This window comes from Oncorhynchus mykiss, chromosome 16 (assembly GCF_013265735.2).
Source record: "Oncorhynchus mykiss isolate Arlee chromosome 16, USDA_OmykA_1.1, whole genome shotgun sequence".
Lineage (NCBI taxonomy): Eukaryota > Metazoa > Chordata > Actinopteri > Salmoniformes > Salmonidae > Oncorhynchus > Oncorhynchus mykiss.
Genome location: NC_048580.1, coordinates 8341434 through 8363156, shown reverse-complemented (window position 1 = coordinate 8363156; position 21723 = coordinate 8341434). Strand labels below are relative to the sequence as shown.

The 21723-nt window shown below is 42.0% G+C and overlaps 1 protein-coding gene across 5 annotated transcripts in view; it reads left to right on the top strand.

Annotated features, from left to right (window-relative positions):
- Nucleotides 1-21723, top strand: part of LOC110492813 (myocardin) — a 176551-nt gene that overhangs the window by 7416 nt on the left and 147412 nt on the right. For 4 of the 5 annotated variants that reach the window (XM_036946087.1, XM_036946086.1, XM_036946085.1 and 1 more), the window contains exon 2: nucleotides 4880-5264. The gene's annotated coding sequence lies outside the window, so the exon portion shown is untranslated. The remainder of the gene's footprint in view (nucleotides 1-4879; nucleotides 5265-21723) is intronic. The other variant, XM_036946083.1, reaches the window with a different exon arrangement.

The following is a 21723-nucleotide window of genomic DNA, read 5'->3' as shown; positions in this document are numbered from 1 at the left end:
ACAGACCTCCAGAGTTCCTTTGTGGAGATGGGAGAACCTTCCAGAAGGACAACCATCTCTGCAGCACTCCACCAATCAGGCATCTATGGTAGTGGCCAGACTGAAGTCACTCCTCAGTAAAAGGCACATGACAGTCCGCTTGGAGTTTTCCAAAAGGCACATAAAGACTCTCAGACCATGAGAAACAATATTCTCTGGTCTGATAAAGCCACGACTGGACTCTTTGGCCTGAATGCCAAGTGTCACGTCTGAAGGAAATCTGGCACCATCCCTATGTTGAAGCATGGTGGTGGAAGCATTATGCTGTGGGGATGTTTTTCAGCGGCAGGGACTGGGAGACTAGTCAGAATCGAGGCAAAGAGACCTCTCTGGAGAGACCTGAAATGGGCTGTGCAGCGATGCTCCCAACTTGACAGAGCTTGAGAGGATCTGCAGAGAAAAATGGGAGAAACTCCCCAAATACTGTTGTACCAAGTTTGTAGCGTCATACCCAAGAAGAGTCGAGGCTGTAATCACTGGCAAAGGTGCCTCAGCAAAGTACTGAGTGAAGGGTCTGAATACTTATGCAAATGTAATATTTCAGTTTTATAGTTTTAATGCATTTGCTAAAATTTCTAAAAACCTGTTTTTGTTTTGTCATTATGGGGTATTGTGTGTAGATTGATGAGGGGAAAAATACATTTAATCCATTTTAGAATAAGGCTGCAAATGTGGAAAAAGTCAAGGGGTCTGAATACTTTCCAAATGCATTGTATGTGTTGATATTATTTGGCAGGGGTCTTTAAAAAAAATGTATTTCTAAAACCCTTTTTCCGTCTGTGCATTTCTACACATTTTGCTATGTGGCAAAGAGAAAGATCTCCAGTTTTAAAGCTATTCTACACATTTTGCCATGAGGCTGAGAAATTGTTTCGCTATTTTTAAAGCTACTGTAATTTCCTGCAATCTACACATTTTGCCATGAGAATTCTAAACATTTTAAGCTAACTAAAGCAAAAAAAAATTGGTGTGTTGACTGATAAAGTCACCAGATTAAGAGCTGTCTTGTTTGCTAAATGAACAAATGAAGTCACTGGCAAGTGGTGGCCCTGTCTATCTCTGGTGACAGCTGGTAACAGCCGAGCTGTAGTGGAGAGGTGTGTGTGTGTGTGTGTGTGTGTGTGTGTTGCTCTGTCTGATTTCGACAGTCTTCTCCTGGGGTTTGTCTTTGATTTCATTCAAATTCCTCTCAACTGAAGTAACAATATCATTGCGCTTCATGTGTTCCTCTCTCAAATCCAGCAGAGCCCAGAGAGAGGCTCGATTTAGGCTGAATATCACTGGGAGAGGTAAGCCATTAGGGCCTGGAGTCATTTCTATATTGGATATACTTGGGAGCGGGACATGGCTTTTGTTAACTTCAATGTTCCCTATCTGTGGCCCAGATAAAAGCAGCTTTGGATGGAGGAGAAGTCACATCGCAGATGTTTTATTTGCAGACAGATCATTTAAATGAAGTGAATGCCGTTTCTGTCTTTGAGGCTTTAGGCTGAGTGCTTCACTAATGTTTCATAGGGCTCTTTCTCTGTCGTAACACATCGTCTCTAGATCATCATATTGGATACATAGCTGAATATATATATAATATTAAACAAGAATGACTCAGACTGCTACTGTCAATTTTATTAAAACATGCAGGAGGTCTCTGTTGGTGGAGGAGGAGCTAAGATGTGAAAAATGTACACCGTAGTGTCTTTTCACAGCAGTGTGACTGACACGCAAGGTTATACACACAATGACTGCTATGAGTATCACCACACCTCACATGTTCACCCTACATCCCATTTTATGTTCTAATTTGTCAATAGGCCTAACTTTCCTGGCAGATAAGTTCCATGTATCCATTTAAGTTAGCCAATGCCCTGCCATTCTGTCCAAAAGTTGCTATTCTCCTGAGTAAGGCCTGTTCCCAATCTGGTTTCCATGGCATCCAGCTCCTTTTAACGTCCTCTGATAACTGTCTCTTGTTCTCTTCTGTCAGAGACACTCTCATAACTGTCTCTCGTTGGTGTCTGTCAGAGACACTCTGATAACTGTCTCTTGTTCTCTTCTGTCAGAGACACTCTCATAACTGTCTCTCGCTGGCGTCTGTCAGAGACACTCTGATAACTGTCTCTCGCTGGCGTCTGTCAGAGACATTCTGATAACTGTCTCTCGCTGGCGTCTGTCAGAGACACTGATCCATTTAGCACTTGCTCCTCCTTTAGACATCACTGTCCAGTTGGATAGAGAGTAACTGGCTAGAAAATAGGCTGTAGGCCTATCTTGGGAAGCTTAAAAGTAATATCCGACCATCAATATGAAAATATTAATAATGTTTCAATTAGAATATACATATATTGTCGACTATTTTAGTTCAACGTCATTGTCTTTTACGTGTGTGCCTTGAACTAATGTTTACACTACAGGAAACGGGAGGGGGTGGGCCACGCCCCCATCCACATCGACGGGGCTATAGTGGATCGGGTCGAGAGCTTCAACTTCCTCGGTGTCCAAATCACTAAGGACTTCAAATGGTCCACACACACGTGTACAGTCATAAAGAAGGCGCAACAGCGCCTCTTCCCCCTCAGGAATTTGGAAAAGTTTGGCATGGGCCCTCAAATCCTCAAAGTTCTACAGCTGTACCATTGAGAGCATCTTGACTGGCTGCATCACTGCTTGGTAAGGAAGAAGCACCGCCCTCGACTGCATGGCACTACAGAGGGGGGTGAGAATAGCCCAGTACATCACTAGGACCGAGCTCCCTGACATTCAGGACCTATATCAGGCAGTGTGAAAGGAAGGCCCAGAAAATCGTTAGACTCCAGCCACCCAAGCCATAGGCTGTTCTCTCTGCTTCCACATGGCAAGCAGAACCGGTGCATCAAAGTCTGACACCAACAGGCTCCTGAACAGATTGTATCTCCATGCTATAAAACTGCGAAATAGCTAACTTAATAGCTAACAAAATGTCAACACAGACTGAGTAGACCCTTGTATTTGATTTATTTTCAGTACAGGCTCCACACACACGGACACCACTCAAATACAATCATAATTTATGCTGCTGCTACTATGTGTATCATATATCCTGATGCCTAGTCATCTTACCCCTATACGGATCTACCTCTATCACTCCAGTATCCCTGCACATTGCAAATATGGTATTGGAACTGAGCCTGTATATTGCTTACTTACTTCTCCTGTTCTTCTTATTTCTTATCTTTATTTATTGTGTATTTTTGTTCAACCTTATGTTATTCTTTGTATTATACTGAACAAAAATATAAACGCAACATGCAACAATTTCAAATTTTTTACTGAGTTACAGTTCATAATAAGGAAATTGGTCAATTAAAATACATTTATTAGACCCTCATCTATGAATTTCACATGACTGGGAATACAGATATGCATCTGTTGGTCACAGTTTAGGGTAGAGAAATTAACATTACATTCTATGGCACACCTCTGGTGGACATTCCTGGAGTCAGCATGCCATTTGCACGCTCCTTCAAAACCTGAGATATTTGTGGCATTGTGTGGTGTGACACAACTGCACATTTTAGAGTGGCCTTTATTGTCCACCCAGCACAAGGTGCACCTGTGTAATGATCATGCTGTTTAATCAGCTTCTTGATATGCCACACCTGTCAGGTGGATGGATTATCTTGGCAAAGGAGAAATGCTGACTAACAGGGATGTAAACAAATTTGTGCACAAAATTTGAGAGAAATAAGCTTTTTGTGCATATGGAACATTTCTGAGATATTTTATTTCAGCTCATGAAACACCCAACACTTTACATGTTGCATTTATATTTTTGTTCAGTAATACATTGATATTGATTACTGCATTGTTGGGTTTAGTTCTTGCAAGAAAGGCATTTCACTGTACTTGTGCATGTGACATTAAAACTTAAAGAAGGAAACTAACACTACATACTTAACAGCGCATACTAGCAAAGTTGTGTAACGTGCGTGTCGATTAGATCCTTACATGTATTGACACATCCAATTTATGATTTTAAAGTTAAGGAGATTTGAATTACCAATATATTTTTCTGAGATCATATTTGTGACTCCATTGCTTGAACTCCGTTGGTTGAATACTATGAGAATACTATGAGTATTCTTAAATACTATGAGTATTCTTAAATACTATGAGTATTTAAGTTCTGCAGAAGCAGACTCAAATGTAAAGCATCTGTTTTTGACCACGCGTCTGTGCTTAGTTTTTAATCTGTATCGCGTGAGGTACTGTCAATTTCATTCAATACCTCACGCGCACATCCTGAACCTGCACAGGATGTGCAGGTCCAGGATGTGCAGGTCCAGGATGTGCGTGTGCAGGTCCAGGATGTGTAGGTCCAGGATGGGCGTGTGCAGGTCCAGGAGGTGCAGGTCCAGGAGGTGCAGGTCCAGGATGTGCAGGTCCAGGATAGGCGTGTGCACATCCTAGACCTGCACATCCTGGACCTGCACATGCACATCCTGAATCTGCAGTAGATGCATGATATTATCCTTCTCTACAACATCTAGCTCATTTTAAAGTGAACTTCAGTGTGTTGTGACCTGAAGAACTACGAGTACTGTTGACATGTTGACAGAGTGTAGTTGTAGCAGTAGTGTTTTTATTAGCATGAGTATACCCTTCCCCAGACTACTAAGTAAATGACTTATTAATTGTGTTCACTTAGCCTATGTTATACACGTTCACAGTAGCAGGATGGTTCTGTGGCCATAGAAAACAGCTAAATTGCATTACTGTGTGTAGATGAAGACAGGAACAGCTAAAATTGCACCAATCACTGTCGGTTTCAAACACATTCACATATTTACCCCCTCCTTCTCCTCAGCAGCAGCCACCTCTGAGGTCAACTGAAGTCTTTCCTGTACCAAAGAGTTGAAAACAAGACTGCCATCGCTCCAAGTCCAGAACTGACCTCACTGGGGTGCTCGGGTAGAGGAAGACATCCCAATGATCGGAGCCCCAGCAGTCCAAGAGCCTTCGCTAAAGCAGAGAAACCAGAAGACCACAGCCTGAACCAACCCTTTGTCTTTCAAACCTAATTCAACTTGAAATATCTTTAAAAAATAATAGACCGTATTCATCTGAGAGGGAGGGGAGGAACAAGCATCAGACTCTGGTCTGACTGGAAGACACCCATACACAGTCAGCCTGCCCCTACTGTCCTCGGATGGAGACCCTCGCTGGATCCAGACTCAGCTGCAACATTACAGGTATGTCTTAATGATGTTTTTAGGGTTGCGATCGGTTTATTTCCAGTCATAATTATACACTAAAGTAGATCGTTGAGGGTTTTGTCTTTCATAACTCTCTAGGTGAGATCGGCAAAGTTATTTGGTGTGTAATTAACACTTTTCATATAAAAATGATTAATATTACAATTTTTAATAGCAGAAGCTTAGTCCATATTAGGTACATAAACTTTAATTGAAAATGTGGTATTTTGATAAGGGGGATGAAACATTTTAAAATAAGCTTCAAAAGCCCACGAAGTAGAGACATAGGCTCCTGCCAGGTTCAGCAACACCTTTACAAACATTTAATATGTTTATTCTTCTACTTTGTGCAAAATGGTTTAAGTTGTCACTGTGGAATGTTGCTGCTGAATTTGGTTAATATTTTGGCGTTTTTTGTTTTTGTGACAAGGTTTTAAAGTGGTTTGAGTTGATGAGAAAGAATCCAAGTTTGCACTGAGATGTTATAATTTTTCGCCATTCCCTTGGTTAATTCCAGCTTCTTTCGACCCGTACTTTGATGAACTGTAAACGGCTCCAAATAGAAGACATTTGACGGCTTTATGTTGGTGGCGTCAGTCTCTTCTCTTCCGTAGCGGATCAACTACCTCGGGCTGAACCCAACCAGTCACAGTACACGTGGTCAATGCCAGCTGCATGATATTGCACTTCATAATGAGTTTTGCTGTATTTTATGTCTCTAAATATGTCAATTACATCTATCAGAAATCCTAGATGAATTCATGTGGTTATGTTGTGTCAAATCTGCTCTTAGGTTGTCTTCCATTACTCCCCATACCGAATGCTTAGGGTACTTAAACTCAACATAAACATCCTAACGATAGATGTAGAATTGTGGGTATGATGGCGCTGACAGAGTGGGCTGCTTCGCTTCTAGTAAACAAGCATTTTGCTACACCTGCAATAACATCTGCTAAACATATATATGTGTCAAAGAATTTGATTTGATTTATTTTGCCGTTCATGTCAATGTTGTCACGTTTCATCAAAGCTGTTTGACCCCAGTGTTCAGCATCAGTAAACATCGTCCACAAAGCTGATAAGATCTCTGGAGTAAACCTGACAAAATAACTGTGGACATAAATACAGCTTTATTGGGCTTATCGAGATCTAGCCACTGATCATCAAGACCTATAAAAAGGCACAACAGGGAGAGTGGCCATAAAACCAGATAGAGCGAACCATCTTGACCATAATGCTGGTTCTATATTACACACACACACACACACACACACACACACACACACACACACACACACTACATCCCAGTAATTACAAACAGATGCTAGGATGCTGCCTCACTGTGTGGTGATTCTTATCACAGGGCCAACTCTATGCTAGAAATATAGGCACGAACAGCTTAGAAAATACCTTGACGAATTGAGGCTGTTCTGAGAGAAGAAGCGGTTGCAACTCAATATTAGGAAGGTCTTCCTTCCTGTACTCAGTGTATGAAGATTGAGATTCTTAATTTTTGTGTGATTACGAACCATCAGTTAATCAATTAAAAAAATATATATATATATATATATATATCGCTTTTGAGGCCTCATCGTAAAAGTGCATTCGGTTATCCACTAATGGTTGTGTTTTTTTTTTTTTTTACTGCTTTATTGGACAGTAAACTCAGGCTTCAGATCTCTTTTCAAATCCTCAGAGATTTGTGTAAAGTACATGCTACGTTACACTTGTGAACAAATGATGTCAGCAACAAGATACCATTAAGCTGTCAAATGTTTATAGAACCTCTTAAGAATTCATCTTTGAAATCGTTTTTTTCTCTCTTTGCTCGAACAACGTTTCCTTTTATAAAAACACATGTTTACCCTTTCTAATGCCATAGAACTAAACAGACAATTTGAACTGGGTTGTAAGTGACTAAAAGCATATTTGGCGTTATGATTAAATGGTTATTGTCTATACATTTGTAATGATGTAAGATTAGAGTAGAGAGATGTGGTATCTACAGATGAAAATCTGCTTTGTTGCTAACTCCGGCACTTTGGCGTTTGATTCATGTGCGCTGTCCCTGTTAAATGTTATTCTTTCACTCCGATACAGTTGTGTTCTAAAATAATTGGCTGTGGAATGTATCCAGTGGTGTAAAAAATACTATAATGTACTACTTTAGTCAAAAAAAAAATTCTCTCTCTACTTTAATAGTTCTTATTTTTGACATTTACTCATGAGAACATCCCTGGTCATCTCTACTACCTCAGATCTGGTCGACTCACTAAACACAAATGCTTCATTTGTAAATAATGTTGGGAGTGTGCCCCTGGCTATCCGTAAATAAATAACATTTCTGGTTTGCTTAATATAAGGAATGTAAAATGGTTTATACTTTTGATACTTAAAGTAAAGCGTCACCCAACCTGACAATAGGGGAGTACTTGTCCTGTTGCACATATTCCTAGGGCTCTAAACTGGATCGATTGTAGGACAAAGATCATCAACTTGATTCGATCCACAGGCCACCAGTTGGGGAACCCTAATTTCCTGGATCATTCAAACTAAGAGCTTGATTGACCGTGTCCTGACTAGTATAGGGGAGTCATTGTCTAATAGGAAGAATACAATAGTTTTGTTTTCTACTGTATTGTTTTTGTGGAACTCTGAGTGATGTTCTATCGATTCCCTGGGTCATTTCATGTTTTCATGTGTATCTGAGTTATTGGCGTTCAAGCAGGCAGAGATCCGGCCGGTATGACGTAGCACTGTGATAAAGTCTCTCTCATTACATTGGAAGTTAATAGGAATATGACTTCTGGCCCGTGAAAACATCTATCATACATTTCAGATTCCAGTACTAGCCGATGTCATAACGCGTTAGGTTGTCTTCTCTCGAATGAGCCATTGATCATATTTTTGCGATATTCCGACCTTGAGAAATGTGTAATTTAACAGAGGGTCTAGCACGTTTTTCCTGTTTGTCTGCCTCTAGTCCAGGGTGCATTGCATGGTACCGTTGTGAATGTCAGACTCCACTCTGTGAGCCACATCAATCTGTCAGGTTGAACATGGTGAGATTATAGACTCCTAAATTGATAGTGCAGTTTGTTTTAGGGGATTCTACAGCTAACTAGCTACTTTACATGCATTTGCTTGTTTACATACATTTGCTTGCTAGCTAGCTACCTATTGTAGCTAGCTACCTATTGTAGCTAGCTACCTATTGTAGCTAGCTACCTATTGTAGCTAGCTAGCTACCTATTGTTCCTGTTCCCAAGAAAGCTAAGGTAACTGAGCTAAACGACTACCGCCCCGTAGCACTCACTTCCGTCATCATGAAGTGCTTTGAGAGACTAGTCAAGGACCATATCACCTCCACCCTACCTGACACCCTAGACCCACTCCAATTTGCTTACCGCCCAAATAGGTCCACAGGCGATGCAATCTCAACCACACTGCACACTGCCCTAACCCATCTGGACAAGAGGAATACCTATGTGAGAATGCTGTTCATTGACTACAGCTCGGCATTCAACACCATAGTACCCTCCAAGCTCGTCATCAAGCTCGAGACCCTGGGTCTCGACCCCACCCTGTGCAACTGGGTACTGGACTTCCTGACGGGCCGCCCCCAGGTGGTGAGGGTAGGCAACAACATCTCCTCCCCGCTGATCCTCAACACTGGGGCCCCACAAGGGTGCGTTCTGAGCCCTCTCCTGTACTCCCTGTTCACCCACGACTGCGTGGCCACGCACGCCTCCAACTCAATCATCAAGTTTGCGGACGACACAACAGTGGTAGGCTTGATTACCAACAACGACGAGACGGCCTACAGGGAGGAGGTGAGGGCCCTCGGAGTGTGGTGTCAGGAAAATAACCTCACACTCAACGTCAACAAAACTAAGGAGATGATTGTGGACTTCAGGAAACAGCAGAGGGAACACCCCCCTATCCACATCGATGGAACAGTAGTGGAGAGGGTAGCAAGTTTTAAGTTCCTCGGCATACACATCACAGACAAACTGAATTGGTCCACTCACACAGACAGCATTGTGAAGAAGGCGCAGCAGCGCCTCTTCAACCTCAGGAGGCTGAAGAAATTTGGCTTGTCACCAAAAGCACTCACAAACTTCTACAGATGCACAATCGAGAGCATCCTGGCGGGCTGTATCACCGCCTGGTACGGCAACTGCTCCGCCCTCAACCGTAAGGCTCTCCAGAGGGTGGTGAGGTCTGCACAACGCATCACCGGGGTCAAACTACCTGCCCTCCAGGACACCTACACCACCCGATGTCACAGGAAGGCCATAAAGATCATCAAGGACATCAACCACCCGAGCCACTGCCTGTTCACCCCGCTATCATCCAGAAGGCGAGGTCAGTACAGGTGCATCAAAGCTGGGACCGAGAGACTGAAAAACAGCTTCTATCTCAAGGCCATCAGACTGTTAAACAGCCACCACTAACATTGAGTGGCTGCTGCCAACACACTGACACTGACTCAACTCCAGCCACTTTAATAATGGGAATTGATGGGAAATGATGTAAATATATCACTAGCCACTTTAAACAATGCTACCTTATATAATGTTACTTACCCTACATTATTCATCTCATATGCATACGTATATACTGTACTCTATATCATCGACTGTATCCTTATGTAATACATGTATCACTAGCCACTTTAAACTATGCCACTTTGTTTACATACTCATCTCATTTGTACATACTGTACTCGATACCATCTACTGTATCTTGCCTATGCTGCTCTGTACCATCACTCATTCATATATCCTTATGTACATATTCTTTATCCCCTTACACTGTGTACAAGACAGTAGTTTTGGAATTGTTAGTTAGATTACTTGTTGGTTATTACTGCATTGTCGGAACTAGAAGCACAAGCATTTCGCTACACTCGCATTAACATCTGCTAACCATGTGTATGTGACAAATAAAATTTGATTTGATTTTAGCTAGCCAGCCAGCTCATAGAGAGAGCATTGTGGGTTTTGCAGTTGACTTAAGCTGCAACAGATTTCCACATACATTTTTCACATGTTGCTAACAACCGTATTATAACGACAAAATTAAACATTTGGTCACAAAAATATTGTTCTCAGATCTTAGTGTTATGTAACACTGTAAATAAAGGATTGAGTGGTTTTGGGTGGATTTTAACTTATAAGTAATTATATTATAGCAATTACATTTACTTTTGATATTTAAGCACAGTGTATTTAAAACCATACTTTAAAAATTTTGCTGAGGTTGTATTATATTGGGTGACTTTCACTTTAACTTTAGTCATTTTCTATTAAGGTACCTTTTACTTTTACTCAAGTATGACACTTGTGTAATTTTCCACCACTGAATGTACCTAAACATCTGGTCAAATTAAGTGGACAACATCACCACTATCAGATGTAAATATTTAGTTGAAAGAATGCTTGAAAAACAACACTACTTAGTGTTTATAGTGGAAATATAATCCTGAATTTACATGACGACGCACACCGTCCACACAACTTAACATTCTAGACACTTCCAAACTCTTTTTGTTGTTGTTGTATGTTTGTTGTAATGGACTACTACAGCATTGGCATATGTTAGAATCTCCACCTTGTCTGAGTGATTGTACTAGTGTTGTATTGCAAAATTCTCCGTCTGTAAGAACGCAGTGAGCTCACACATCACCCAGATGTTTTCAATCAATATTTGTTGACACGAAGAACCATTAGATTACTAATCACATTTGCATAAACATTTCAACATTTTCTTATTTACCTTGCATGTTTTCTAAATTAGTTTTCGTACCCGAGTTTACATACGGTGGCCCTGAAGTACAAACATGTATAGAGCTTAAGTACTACGGGGCCTACCAGCCACACACAGAAAACATCAACAGCTTCCCGCCCTAAACAGCCTGCATTCCCCACCAGTGACCTACTCTCAACAGAAGTAAACAAATGTCTATATGAGCTGTGTTGTGAGGGGCTCATCTGTTTGTTGGACAGCCCAGCCCCGAGTAAACAAACAATACAACTGGCTTAGTTAATGTGGGGTTCCCCATGTTTTCTTCCTTCCAGCGTTGAACTCCCTTACGGTTTACATGGAGGAAATACTAATGTCTAGGCTATTTACTTTGCTGTTATTGTGTAGTTACTTGACAGAGATCAATAAGGTCTTGCTTGACAAAGCTTGGCAGTTTTATGTCAAGCATACAATACCAGTCAAACATTCCAAGGTTTTTCTATATTTGTACTATTTTCTACATTGTAGAATAATGGTGAAGACATAAACTATGAAATAGCAGATGTGGAATCATGTACTACCCCCAAAAAATGGATAAAATATATTTTAGGTTCTTCAAAGTAGCCAACTTTTGCCTTAATTACAGCTTTGCACACTCTTGGCATTCTCTCAACCAGCTTCCGACCGCTGTGTCTCGCAAAGACACGGTGGTTGGAACCCAAAATCTCACATTTGGACTTTCCACCGGTCTAATGTTCATTGCTCGTGTTTCTTGGCCCAAGCAAGTATCTTATTGGTATCCTTTAGTAGTGGTTTCTTTGCAGCAATTCGACTATGAAGGCCTAATTGACACAGACTCCTCTGAACAGTTGATGTTGAGATGTGTCTGTTACTTGAACTCTGAGAAGCATTTATTTGGGCCACAATATGAGGTGCAGTTAACTCTAATGAACTGTTCCTCTGCAGCAGAGTTAACTTTGGGTCTTCCTTTCCTGTGGCGGTCCTCATGAAAACCAGTTTCATTATACCGCTTGATGGTTTTTGTGACTGCACTTGAAACTTTCAGCTCTTGAAATGTTCTGGATTGATGCCCTTCATGTCTTAAAGTAATGATCGACTGTCATTTCTCTTTGTTTATTTGAGCTGTTCTTGCCATAATATGGTCTTGGTCTTTAATTAACCAACTAGGGCTATCTTCTGTATACCACCCCTACCTTGTCACAATACAACTGATTGGCTCAAACGCATTAAGAAGGAAAGAAATTCCACAAATTTTACTTTTAACAAGGCACACCTGTTATTTGAAATGCATTCCATGTGACTACCTCATGAAGCTGGTTGAGAAAATGCCAATAGTGTGCCAAGCTGTCAAGGCAAAGGGTGACTACTTTGAAGAATCTCAAATATAACACATTTTTTGTCTTTTGTTTTGAATAGATATGTACGTTTAGACTTAGACTTTGAGACCTACAAAGTCATAAGTCATAGTCATCTGTTGTCTGCAATACCAGCTGTTTGTAGCGCTTAGCGGGAAATGTCCTACGTCTACTCTGTATTACATGAGCCGTTATATGACATCTTATCATTGTTAGACGAGAGAGGGAGGGAGTGGGGAGAGAAAGTAGAGGAGGGAGAGAGCGATGGAAGCTTAGAAAGGGGGGGGAGTGAGACATGGAAGCTGGGAGTTGGACATGGTCCAGGTCCTTGTATGCCTGCTGTCTGGGCTCCACCTCTGTGTTGTCAGCCAGGATAGGTGAATATGCTCCATCTGCTCAGAGAGAGAGAGATGGATTAGTCATATGGTCACACACAGGAGGAGTCTCACCATGGAAACAATGTAATAACAAACTATCATAGAAAGCAACTGTTATTCTCTATAATATTTGGTTGTATATTTGTCATTTTTATGAGTGAAAATGCAACAATCGTTCATTTATCCCCTAATAGAAATGAGGTAAAACTGATTTAAGTTTCCATGCATTAGAGTCCCCGGGCCACTAGGAGAGCCTCCTCTGGATGAGCATTTTCCTGTTTGCTTATGGCAGAATACAGCTCATCATTTAGTGCCAGGCTCAGTCTGTGGTGCTATGTAGACAGCTACGAAAAATACAGATGAAAACTCTAGGTAGATAGTGTGGTCTCTAGCTCATCATGAGATACTTTACCTCAGGCGAGCAAAACCCTGACACTTCCTTAGACATTGTGCACCAGATATTGTTTACAAATATGAATAATCCCCACCCAGTGTCTTACCAGAGGCTGCTGTTCTGTCCTGCCGATAGAATGTATAACCTTTCTAGGGCAGGCGTTCCGCTAGCGGAACCCCTCGACAACATTCCACTGAAAAGGCAGCGTGTGAAATTCAAAAATATTTTTTAGAAATATGTAACTTTCACACATTAACAAGTCCAATACAGCAAATGAAAGATAACTTCTTGTTAATGTACACATCGTGTCCAATTTCAAAAATGCTTTACGGTGAAAGCACAACACATGATTATGTTAGGTTACCGCCAAGTCAAAAAAATATACAGCCATTTTTCCAGCCAAAGATAGGAGTCACAAAAAGCAGAAATATAGATGAATGAATCACTAACCTTTGATCTTCATCAGATAACACTCATAGGACATCATGTTACACAATACATGTATGTTTTGTTCGATAATGTGCATATTTATATCCAAAAATCTCAGTTTACATTGGCGCATTACGTGCAGTAATGTTTTGATTCCAAAACATCTGGTGATTTTGTAGAAATAGTCACATTAAACATTGATAAAAGATGCAAGTGTTATTCACAGAATTAAAGATAAGAGTATCCTCTATGCAACCACTGTGTCAGATAAAAAATAAAAATAAACTTTACGGAAAAAGAATAATCTGAGAACGGCGCTCAGAACCCAAAGAAATAGCCGCCATTTTGGTGTCAACAGAAGCTACAAAAAACACTATAAATATCCACTTACCTTTTGAATATCTTCATCAGAAGGCAGTTCCAGGAATCCCAGTTCGACAATAAATGACTGATTTGTTCCATAAAGTTCCATAAAACCCTCCATTTAGCCACTTGTTGTTAGCTTGTTCAGCCCAGCATTCAGTCCTCAAAAAGCACGAACAATTCCTCCAGACAAAAACTCAAAAAGTTCCGTTACAGGTCGTAGAAACAAGTCAAATGATGTATGCAATCCATATTTGGTCAGCGTATGCTGATCCTCAACACTGGGGCCCCTTAGGGGTGTGTACTTAGTCCCCTCCTGTACTCCCTGTTCAGTCATGACTGCACGGCCAGGCACGACTCCAACACCATCATTAATTTAGCTGATGACACAACAGTGGTAAGCCTGATCACCGACAATGACAGACAGCCTATAGGGAGGAGGTCAGAGACCTGACTATGTGGTGCAAGGACAACAACCTCTCCCTCAATGTGATCGATACAAAGGAGATGATTGTGGACTACAGGAAAAGGAGAACCGAGCACGCCCCCATTCTCATCGACGGGGCTGTAGTGGAGCAGGTTGAGAGCTTCAAGTTCCTTGTCGTCCACATCACCAACAAACTATAATTTTCCAAACACACCAAGACAGTCGTGAAGAAGGCACGAGAACCTGTTTCCCCCCACAGGAGACTGAAAATATTTGTCATGGGTCCTCAGATCCTCAAAAGGTTTTACACCATTGAGAGCATCCTGCATCACTGCCTGGTATGACAACTGCTTGGCCTCTGACCGCAAGGCACTGTACAGAAACCCAGCCTAAAACCCCAAACAGCAAGCAATGCAGATGTAGAAGCATGGTGGCTTGGAAAAACTCCCTATAAAGGCCGGAACCTGGGAAGAAACCTAGAGAAACCAGGCTATGAGGGGTGGCCAGTCCTCTTCTGGCTGTGCCGGGTGAAGATTATAACAGAACATGGCCAAGATGTTCAAACGTTCATAGATGACCAGCAGGGTCAAATAATAATAATCACAGTGGTTGTAGAGGGTGCAACAGGCCAGCTCCTCAGGAGTAAATGTCAGTTGGCTTTTCATAGCCCATCATTGAGTTTGAGACCGCAGGTGCGGTAGAGAGCGAGTCCAAAACAGTAGGTCTGGGACAAGGTAGCACATCCGGCGAACAGTTCAGGGTTCCATAGCCACAGGCAGAACAGTTGAAACTGGAGCAGCAGTATGACCAGGTGGACTGGGGACAGCAAGGAGTCATCAGGCCAGGTAGTCCTGAGGCATGGTCCTAGGGCTCAGGTCCTCAGAGAGAAAGAGCGAGAGAGAGGGAGAGATATTACTTAAATTCACACAGGACACCGGATGAGACAGGAGAAATTCTCCATTTATAACAGACTGACCCTAGCCCCCCGACACATTAACTATTGCAGCATAAATACTGGAGGCTGAGACGAGGCTACCCTGAGACGAAGCTGAGTATAGCCCACGAAGATCTCCCCCACTGCACAAACCCGAGGGTGGTGCCAACCCGGACAGGAAGATCACATCAATGACTCAACCCACTCAAGTGACACACCCCTCCTAGGGACGGCATGGAAGAGCACCAGTAAGCCAGTGACTCAGCCCCCATAATAGGGTTAGAGGCAGAGAATCCCAGTGGAGAGAGGGGAACCGGCCAGGCAGAGACAGCAAGGGAGGTTCGTCACTCCAGTGCCTTTTCGTTCACCTTCACACCTCTGGGCCAGACTACAGTCAATCATAGGACCTACTGAAGAGAAGAGTCTTCAATTAAGACTGCGTCTCTCACATGAATAGGCTGACGATTCCATTAAAATTGAGCTCTATAGGAGGAAGCTCTGCCTCCAGCTGTTTGCTTGGACAGTAAGGACATTAAGGAGGCCTGCGTCTTGTGACATGTAGGTACAGTGCCTTGCGAAAGTATTCGGCCCCCTTGAACTTTGCGACCTTTTGCCACATTTCAGGCTTCAAACATAAAGATATAAAACTGTATTTTTTTGTGAAGAATCAACAACAAGTGGGACACGATCATGAAGTGGAACGACATTTATTGGATATTTCAAACTTTTTTAACAAATCAAAAACTGAAAAATTGGGCGTGCAAAATTATTCAGCCCCTTTACTTTCAGTGCAGCAAACTCTCTCCAGAAGTTCAGTGAGGATCTCTGAATGATCCAATGTTGACCTAAATGACTAATGATGATAAATACAATCCACCTGTGTGTAATCAAGTCTCCGTATAAATGCACCTGCACTGTGATAGTCTCAGAGGTCCGTTAAAAGCGCAGAGAGCATCATGAAGAACAAGGAACACACCAGGCAGGTCCGAGATACTGTTGTGAAGAAGTTTAAAGCCGGATTTGGATACAAAAAGATTCCCCAAGCTTTAAACATCCCAAGGAGCACTGTGCAAGCGATAATATTGAAATGGAAGGAGTATCAGACCACTGCAGATCTACCAAGACCTGGCCGTCCCTCTAAACTTTCAGCTCATACAAGGAGAAGACTGATCAGAGATGCAGCCAAGAGGCCCATGATCACTCTGGATGAACTGCAGAGATCTACAGCTGAGGTGGGAGACTCTGTCCATAGGACAACAATCAGTCGTATATTGCACAAATCTGGCCTTTATGGAAGAGTGGCAAGAAGAAAGCCATTTCTTAAAGATATCCATAAAAAGTGTTGTTTAAAGTTTGCCACAAGCCACCTGGGAGACACACCAAACGTGGAAGAAGGTGCTCTGGTCAGATGAAACCAAAATTGAACTTTTTGGCAACAATGCAAAACGTTATGTTTGGCATAAAAGCAACACAGCTCATCACCCTGAACACACCATCCCCACTGTCAAACATGGTGGTGGCAGCATCATGGTTTGGGCCTGCTTTTCTTCAGCAGGGACAGGGAAGATGGTTAAAATTGATAGGAAGATGGATGGAGCCAAATACAGGACCATTCTGGAAGAAAACCTGATGGAGTCTGCAAAAGACCTGAGACTGGGACGGAGATTTGTCTTCCAACAAGACAATGATCCAAAACATAAAGCAAAATCTACAATGGAATGGTTAAAAAATAAACATATCCAGGTGTTAGAATGGCCAAGTCAAAGTCCAGACCTGAATCCAATCGAGAATCTGTGGAAAGAACTGAAAACTGCTGTTCACAAATGGTCTCCATCCAACCTCACTGAGCTCGAGCTGTTTTGCAAGGAGGAATGGGAAAAAATTTCAGTCTCTCGATGTGCAAAACTGATAGAGACATACCCCAAGCGACTTACAGCTGTAATCGCAGCAAAAGGTGGCGCTACAAAGTATTAACTTAAGGGGGCTGAATAATTTTGCACGCCCAATTTTTCAGTTTTTGATTTGTTAAAAAAGTTTGAAATATCCAATAAATGTCGTTCCACTTCATGATTGTGTCCCACTTGTTGTTGATTCTTCACAAAAAAATACAGTTTTATATCTTTATGTTTGAATCCTGAAATGTGGCAAAAGGTCGCAAAGTTCAAGGGGGCCGAATACTTTCGCAAGGCACTGTATGTACGGCAGGACAAAATCAGAAAGATAGGTAGGAGCAGGCCCATATAATGCTTTGTAGATTAGCAGTAAAACCTTGAAATCATCCCTAGACTTAACAGGAAGCCAGTGTACAGAGGTTAGCACTTGAGTAATATGATCAAATATTTTGGTTATTGTCAAGATTCTAGCAGCCGTGTTTAATACTAACTGAAGTTTTATTTAGTGCTTTATCCAGGTAGCCAGGAAGTAGAGCATTGCAGTGTTCTAATCTAGAAGTGACAAAAGCATGGATACATTTTTCTGCATAATGTTTGGACAGAAAGTTTCTGAATTTTGCAATGTTACGAAGATGGAAAAAAGGGTCCTTCAGTTTCATTTGTGATGACTGTACAACCGTCAAGATTACTTGTCAGTTGATTTCTCAGAAGACCATCCACAGAGACAAATTGATATCTTTCCGACAGATCTAAACCAGGCCAGAACTTGTCCGTGTAGACCAATTTTGGTTTCCAATCTCTCCAAAAGAATGTTGTGATCGATGGTATCAAAGCAGCACTAAGGTCTAGGAGCACGAGGACAGATGCAGAGCCTTGGTCTGACGCCATTTAAAGGTAATTTACCACCTTCACGAATGCCGTCTCAGTACTATGATGAGGTCTAAAACCATACTGAAGCATTTCGTATACATTGTTTGTCTTCAGGAAGGCAGTGAGTTGCTGCGCAACAGCCTTTTCAAAAAATGTTGAGAGGAATGGAAGATTCGATATAGGCCGATATTTTTTTTATATTTGTCTTTTTCAGGTTTTAGGTTTGTCTTTTTCAAGAGAGGCTTTATTTCTGCCACTTTTAGTGAGTTTGGTACCCATCCGGTGGATAGGGAGCCGTTTATTATATTCAAGCACAGGAAGCAGCTCTTTCAGTAGTTTAGTTGGAATAGGGTCCAGTATGCAGCTTGAAGGTTTAGAGGCCAAGACGGTTTTCATCAATGTGTCAAGAGATATCGGATTAAAAAACTTGAGTGTCTTCCTAAGTCCTGGCAGAGTTGTGCAGACTCAGGACAACTGAGCTTTGGAGAAATACGCAGCTTTAAAGAGGAGTCCGTAATATGCTTTCTAATGATCATGTTTTTTCGTCAAAGAAGTTCATGAATTTATCACTGCTGAAGTGAAAGCCATCCTCTCTTGGGGAATGCTGCTTTTTAGTTAGCTTTGCGACAGTATCAAAAGTACATTTTGGATTGTTCTTATTCTCCTCAATTAAGTTGGAAAAATAGGATGATCGAGCAACAGTGAGGGCTCTTCAGGTTATTTTCTGTATACCAGGGAGCTAGTTTCTTATGACAAATGTGTTTAGGGGTACAACTGCATCTAGGGTATTACACAAGGTTGATTTTAGTTCCTTATTTAGGTGGTTAACCGATTTTTGTACTCTGACGTCCTTGGGTAGGTGGAGGGAGTCTGGAAGGGCATCTAGAAATGTTTTGCTTGTCCAAGAATTTATAGTATGGCTTTTGATGATCCTTGGTTGGGGTCTGAGCAGATTATTTGTTGCAATCGTAATAAAATGGTGGTCCGATAGTCCAGGATTATGAGAAAAAACATTAAGATCCACAATATTTATTCCACAGGAAAAAACTAGGTCCAGAGTATGACTGTGACAGTGAGTAGGTCCGGAGACATGTTGGACAAAACCCACTGAGTCGATGATGGCTCCGAAAGCCTTTTGTAGTGTGTCTGTGGACTTTTCCATGTGAATATTAAAGTCACCAAAAATTAGAATATTATCTGCCATGACTACAAGGTCCGATGGGAACTCGGTGAGGAATGCTGTATACGGCCCAGGAGGCCTGTAAGTGATTGAGTGGGCTGCGTAGATTTCATGACTAGAAGCTCAAAAGACGAAAATGCAGTCTTTTTTTTTATATATATATTGAAATATACTATCATAAATGTTTGCAACACCTCCACCTTTGTGGGAACACTAAGGGATATGGTCACTGGTGTCACCAGGAGGAGAGGCCTCATTTATCACAGTAAATTCATCAGGCTTAAGCCATGTTTCAGTCAGGCCAATCACATCAAGATTATGATCAGTGATTAGTTCACTGACTTTAACTGCCTTGGAAGTGAAGGATCTAACATTTAAGTAGCCCTATTTTTGAGATGTGAGATTTCACAATCTCTTTCCATAATGACAGGAATGGAGGAGGTCTTTATTCCAGTGAGATTGCTAAGGCCAAAACCGGCATGTTTAGTTTTGCCCATGTTGGCCCAACCTAGATCGAGTCACAGACACAGTCTCAATGGGGATATCTGAGCTGACTACACTGACTATGCTAGTGGCAGACTCCACTAAGCTGGCAGGGTGGCTATCTCATTGTGGAGCTAGAGGAGTTCGAGCCGAGCAGAGCTAATGGTGGGAGGCTTCGGTGTCTCAGACTCTGTAACGGGTGGAGGAGAGACCAGAGAAGACTGACTTGTTGCTTAATGGGGAGAACCGGTTGAAAGTTTCTGTCGGCTGAATGAGCAACACCGGTTGAGCATTCCTACAGCAGTTCCTTCCAGAAGCCATGAGAAAATGATCCAGCTGTGATGACTGTACGAGGGGATTGACACTACTCTCTGTACTTATTGGTGGCACAGACGCTGTTTCATCCTTTCCTACACTTAAATTACCCTTGCCTAACGATTGCATCTGAAGCTGGGCTTGCAACACAGTTATCCTCACCATAAGGCAATTGTTTTCCTGTATATTTTGAGAAGCTTCGGCTGATGGAGGTCTTGTAGAACCATGTCCAGATAAATTGTCCGGAGTGAAAAAGTTTAATGAAGAAAGTTGAGCAAGGCAAAAAAATATAAAACGGTAATTGAAAAGAAAAAAACCCATAAAGTTGGCAGGTAGCAAAGAAACGTTAGCAACAAACCGCACAGCAGTACGTAAACAAGTCTACAAGTTGTGACCGGAAATTACGATAACGTATTGGAAGGAACAATAAGACTCCTGAACAGCTAATCAAATGGCTTCCCAGAACATCTCTTAAAAATACATTTTTATATTCTCAACTGTCACCACCTTTTAGACAACCATCACACCCGAGTCATCTTTGTCTCAGATCAGATCTCATATTCAGACCGACTCAAGGGTTCAGGCTAAACAAATGTTGTGGAACAAAGATATTTAATTGTCTTCCCTCCCCCTACTTCGCTCCACCTGAGTCATCTCACCCCTGTAGGAGCCTTGGGGCCTTTAGTACTTTAGTTCCCCATTCCATCGCCAACCACTCGGATTAATGGCTGTTTTGGCAACAATGAGATCATAGCTAATTTGGCTGTGCTGATGTTTCCTGCTGAATGCTACCTGGTTCCATTGTGGCTGGTGTCGTGGCTGGCTGCTTCCAGCTCAGGCTGGTAATTGAGCAGCTGTTTAGTGACACCGGTCGTGAACCATGCAGTGGTTAGGAAGTTAGAGGAGGAACCTCAACCTTTCATTGGACAGAAGAAGAATGTGGATTTTCTGCATTTTGAATGTTTAAGTGTATAATCCTATGCTTTGATGCACCATTTACCCTGAGATTGCTTTAATTAAGATGTTAGCCAAGTTGTGTTTTGGGTGGCAGTGTTGGCTGGGTAGAAGGCTAGGCAGACCCAGGGGCTGTAAAGACCTGTTCTAGACTTGGCACAGAGTTCTTAGTTCCCTCAGCTGTTTCAGGATCAATAGAACCTAGAATAGAACAAGTTAGAATCTGGTTGCTCCGTTATAATCTGAGAGTTCCGTTAGCATCAAATGTCTGGTGTGTTTACTGTAATCATGTGTAATAGAGGAGGTCTTAGCGGTGCCCTGGCAGTGCTCCTTGGTGGGTAACCAAAGCCTCACCCTGGCTGACCAAAACACTCGCAAAGATCAAAACAAGCAGCCTGTAAAAGGAAAGCTGTCATGAATGGGTACTAGGATGGATGAGGGGACATGGATAATGTTATTGATATTGGGCCATTTTAAGGAGCACTTGAGATGGACAATGTGATGCCACCTTTTCAGTAACTAGTACCCTAGACCCACTCCAATTCGCATACCGCCAGATCTACAGATGACTCAATCTCAATCGCACTCAACACTGCCCTTTCCCACCTGGACAAAAGGAACACCTATGTGAGAATGCTGTTAATTGACTACAGCTCAGCATTCAACACCATATTGCCCACGAAGCTCATCCCTGTGTGGCCAACACGACTCTAA